The sequence below is a fragment of the Ranitomeya imitator genome, chromosome 2 (assembly GCF_032444005.1).
Source record: "Ranitomeya imitator isolate aRanImi1 chromosome 2, aRanImi1.pri, whole genome shotgun sequence".
NCBI lineage: Eukaryota > Metazoa > Chordata > Amphibia > Anura > Dendrobatidae > Ranitomeya > Ranitomeya imitator.
The window spans coordinates 521,094,241-521,100,317 of NC_091283.1; positions in this window are offsets into that span (position 1 = coordinate 521,094,241).

Here is a 6,077-nt window from a genome sequence, read left to right on the forward strand (position 1 = left end):
GAACAATAATTATACCCATATTCCTATCAGAAGTAGATGAAATATGTTCCTGGGCATGTGTATTTGTGATATTTCACCCATAATCCCCATACAGAACAATAATTATACCCATATTCCTATCAGAAGTAGATGAAATATGTTCCTGGGCATGTGTATTTGTGATATTTCACCCATAATCCCCATACAGAACAATAATTATACCCATATTCCTATCAGAAGTAGATGAAGTATGTTCCTGGGCATGTGTATTTGTGATATTTCACCCATAATCCCCATACAGAACAATAATTATACCCATATTCCTATCAGAAGTAGATGAAATATGTTCCTGGGCATGTGTATTTGTGATATTTTACCCATAATCCCCATACAGAATAATAATTATACCCATATTCCTATCAGAAGTAGATGAAATATGTTCCTGGGCATGTGTATTTGTGATATTTCACCCATAATCCCCATACAGAACAATAATTATACCCATATTCCTAGCAGAAGTAGATGAAGTATGTTCCTGAGCATGTGTATTTGTGATATTTCACCCATAATCACCATACAGAACAATAATTATACCCATATTCCTATCAGAAGTAGATGAAATATGTTCCTGGGCATGTGTATTTGTGATATTTTACCCATAATCCCCATACAGAATAATAATTATACCCATATTCCTATCAGAAGTAGATGAAATATGTTCCTGGGCATGTGTATTTGTGATATTTCACCCATAATCCCCATACAGAACAATAATTATACCCATATTCCTAGCAGAAGTAGATGAAGTATGTTCCTGAGCATGTGTATTTGTGATATTTCACCCATAATCCCCATACAGAACAATAATTATACCCATATTCCTATCAGAAGTAGATGAAATATGTTCCTGGGCATGTGTATTTGTGATATTTCACCCATAATCCCCATACAGAACAATAGATATACCCATATTCCTAGCAGAAGTAGATGAAGTATGTTCCTGAGCATGTGTATTTGTGATATTTCACCCATAATCCCCATACAGAACAATAATTATACCCATATTCCTATCAGAAGTAGATGAAATATGTTCCTGGGCATGTGTATTTGTGATATTTCACCCATAATCCCCATACAGAACAATAGATATACCCATATTCCTATCAGAAGTAGATGAAGTATGTTCCTGGGCATGTGTATTTGTGATATTTCACCCATAATCCCCATACAGAACAATAGATATACCCATATTCCTATCAGAAGTAGATGAAGTATGTTACTGGACATGTGTATTTGTGATATTTCACCCATAATCCCCATACAGAACAATAATTATACCCATATTCCTAGCAGAAGTAGATGAAGTATGTTCCTGAGCATGTGTATTTGTGATATTTCACCCATAATCCCCATACAGAACAATAATTATACCCATATTCCTATCAGAAGTAGATGAAATATGTTCCTGGGCATGTGTATTTGTGATATTTTACCCATAATCCCCATACAGAATAATAATTATACCCATATTCCTATCAGAAGTAGATGAAATATGTTCCTGGGCATGTGTATTTGTGATATTTCACCCATAATCCCCATACAGAACAATAATTATACCCATATTCCTAGCAGAAGTAGATGAAGTATGTTCCTGAGCATGTGTATTTGTGATATTTCACCCATAATCCCCATACAGAACAATAATTATACCCATATTCCTATCAGAAGTAGATGAAATATGTTCCTGGGCATGTGTATTTGTGATATTTTACCCATAATCCCCATACAGAATAATAATTATACCCATATTCCTATCAGAAGTAGATGAAATATGTTCCTGGGCATGTGTATTTGTGATATTTCACCCATAATCCCCATACAGAACAATAATTATACCCATATTCCTAGCAGAAGTAGATGAAGTATGTTACTGGACATGTGTATTTGTGATATTTCACCCATAATCCCCATACAGAACAATAGATATACCCATATTCCTATCAGAAGTAGATGAAGTATGTTCCTGGGCATGTGTATTTGTGATATTTCACCCATAATCCCCATACAGAACAATAGATATACCCATATTCCTATCAGAAGTAGATGAAGTATGTTACTGGACATGTGTATTTGTGATATTTCACCCATAATCCCCATACAGAACAATAGATATACCCATATTCCTATCAGAAGTAGATGAAGTATGTTACTGGACATGTGTATTTGTGATATTTCACCCATAATCCCCATACAGAACAATAGATATACCCATATTCCTATCAGAAGTAGATGAAGTATGTTACTGGACATGTGTATTTGTGGTATTTCACCCATAATCCCCATACAGAACAATAATTATACCCATATTCCTATCAGAAGTAGATGAAGTATGTTCCTGGGCATGTGTATTTGTGATATTTCACCCATAATCCCCATACAGAACAATAGATATACCCATATTCCTATCAGAAGTAGATGAAGTATGTTACTGGACATGTGTATTTGTGATATTTCACCCATAATCCCCATACAGAACAATAGTTATACTCATATTCCTATCAGAAGTAGATGAAGTATGTTCCTGGGCATGTGTATTTGTGATATTTCACCCATAATCCCCATACAGAACAATAGTTATACTCATATTCCTATCAGAAGTAGATGAAGTATGTTACTGGACATGTGTATTTGTGGTATTTCACCCATAATCCCCATACAGAACAATAGATATACCCATATTCCTATCAGAAGTAGATGAAGTATGTTCCTGGGCATGTGTATTTGTGATATTTCACCCATAATCCCCATACAGAACAATAGTTATACTCATATTCCCTTCTTGCTATATTACAAGAAGTAATTTCCTGGGCTGCATTTGTAAAATGTGCTGCCATCTAGTGGTGGAGTCTAGTATTGCAGCCCATCATCCCCTCATCCCATCATCCCAATATGCAGTTTAGTCCGTCCCGAGATAATTAAGGCTAAGTGCACACATTTGGTTCTATATTGAATATTGTTAATTGATAGACGGTTGCTATTACGTTCTTGTAAGTGCACACATTGCAGAATCTCCGCGCCAATTCCGCATCTCCTGCCGTGGGTACATCACATGCGGAATTGGCATGCGTTTTCCCGCTAAACACTAGCGTTTTACAAGCGTTATTAGCTTACAGAATGCTAGCGTTTTCCCCGCGATCTGTAGCATCGCTTGGAAAACTTGACAGGTTGGTCACAATTGTCAAACACAGTGTTTGACAAGTGTGACCAACTATTTACTATTGATGCTGCCTCTGCAGTGTCAATAGTAAAAAGATATACTGTAATGTTAAAAATAATAAAAAAAATCATGATATTCTCACCTTCCAGCTCCTCACGATGCTTGCGCTTCCAGTAATGCCTAGCGGCAATGACCCCATATGACGTAGCATGACGCGAGACCGCACGCCATCACAGGTCATTGCCACAAAGCATCACTGGGAACGGAAGCATCGCGAGGAGCAGGGGCGCTGGAAGGTGAGAATATCATGATTTTTTTTTATTTCAATTCTTTTTTTTTTTTTTTAAACAATTATATGGTTCCCAGGCCTGAAGGAGTCTCCTCTCCTCCACCCTGGGTACCAACCGCACATGATCCGCTTACTTCCCACATAGTGGGCATAGCCACATGCGGAAAGTAAGCGGATCAATGCATTCCTATGTGTGCGGAATCCCCATGATTCCTCACAAAGAATGAACATGCTGCGTTTTTTTCCAGAATGCGATTCCGCTGCGGAAAAAAAAGCAACATGAGCACAAAAAAATGCGAATTGCATTCTAATAATAGGATGCTTAATGTATGCTCTTTTTTTTTTTTGCGGCTTTATCGTGAAAAATCCTGAACGTGTGCACACAGCCTGAGAGGCTGGCTGTGATCAGTGCCTGGTCAGGTAGCTGCATGTAGGTTGGTGCTGTCTGTAGAACGTAGCTGGCAGCTGGGCTCTATGCAGCGGACACAGCAGGTCCCGGTTTCCCCGGTGTGGGCCCTATCCACAAGACATGACCTCACACATGCAGAGATCTCCATTGGCCGTACTTACGGCCTCACAATATATGGAAGATATGCTTGGTAAACAGTGATACCTCCTGAAAGAGTTGGGAAGTTTCCCGGACACCCCATGTCTCCTCTCCCTGCGCTTCTCTGTGCTTTCTGGGCAATGCAGAGTTGTCTACCGTTTCACCAACCGTTTAGTTGTACTAAATGCTAAACCTGACCTGCCATTATGATTCTCCAGGCCATTACAAGTTCGCAAATACCAAACATGTATATGTTCTTTCTTATTTATGTAATGAAGAAAAATTCAACGTTTGTGTAAAAAAAGAAAAAAACCACCCCAGCGCCATTCTCCGGGTTCAGTCACTGCGCTGAATATACAGAGCGGCATCTGTAACCATGTTGCCGGCGCCAATGTGGAGTCAGTGTCACTTAGGTCCCGGTGCGTGGTTACATCTGCCGCTCTGTATACTTGGAGCGGTGACGGAACCTGGAACGCTGCTGGGGGCAATAAAGTTAATTTTCTCTATGCATTGTTCGGGTAAGTTTGGGCACCGGGTAGGTTAGTAATGCCATTAACCTGCAGATTAACCCCATATCTGCAGGTTAATAGCATTTTTCTGGTGACAGGTTCCCTTTAACATGATACGTTGCCGTATAGTGGCCCATAATATATGGTAGAAACTGCAGTCTGAGGTATATATTGGGAAAGGCTCTGACATGTTTGAGCAGAACCTTAGGAGAAAACGTCACTGGTGACTGCATCTTGTACATACAGGCAGTGTGGGGCGGACACCGCCACAGAACTTGTAATAGATAAATGGTAATTATTACATTACAGTTCGGCAGCCGCGACACGTGCAGGGATTGCTCATCACTAGTGGGGACCATTCTCCTAGTGGCTGGTTCTTACCTTGTCACTTTGTCAAGGGGAGGTTCAGTACCTTTATACTATTGACCTATGATTGTAATAGTTTAGCAATATCAGACAGCTGGTGGGCTCTCGACACCCACACTGATTAGCAGCTATAATGTCCGGCAGTCTGACAAAAACATTGCATAGGAGCTGAATCGCATTTTTACATACTGTTTAGTGGCTCCTACAGGGCTATGCATATATCAGCTTATTCTTTTCATCAGGAGCTAATCTGTGAGATTAGGCAATGGCTACTAAACTGCGTATGGAGCATTGGTGGTGTGCGCCGTGCACTGCATTCGGCCACTGCAGGTGATTACAGCTGATCGGTAGGGTGCTGGGCCCCAACTAATAATGTTTATCATTGGAACAGGTCATTAGTATAAATGTACTGGACAACCCCTTCAGGCTACGTTCCCCCCCCCCCCCCCCCCAATGAGCTTTTTGATGATGTAGAATCTCTGCACCTAATGTTTAAATTGGGTTACTTGATTATTTCTTTTCATTGCGTTTGTGTGCGTTTTTTTTTTTTAAGCATGGGTTTTTTGGACTTTTTGGTGTCATGCTTCAAATAAAGCTACCGTACTTTCTTTTTGATACTAGCCAAAACTGGAAAACTAAGCCTATAATCAAAATAATTCAGTTCAATTATCATAGGGGCCCAGAAACAGCATTTGGTCCTATAATTACCACCAAATATAATATAAATTATATTAGTCTTTATGACAAAATTTATTATACTTTATGAACATACACTAAAAACACAATTGCAGAAGATAAAAACCATAAATAAAGCCCTAAAAATATGCAGTGTGGCAAGATTAAAAACCGCGTGATTGACCATAAATGGTCAATCAAACTAGAATTAATAACATGGGTATGGCTATAACATAGAGTCCTTGTAAACCTATATGAACAGCCAATGCTACATAAATAAATCACTTAGTTTTCACCTAGGTAGTCAGCAGACCCCCTGCATTACCGTCCGCATAGTGAAGATATCAGTCACACCCCTACACCCACCATGTGCAATCATGCACAGAAGAACCAACACTGCCCAGTACTCTGATGCGCGTTTCGCTTATACCTATGTCTGGGGGCCACATGCAGGCTTCTCCGTAGGACAGGAAAGTTTTTGAAAAATACATAACT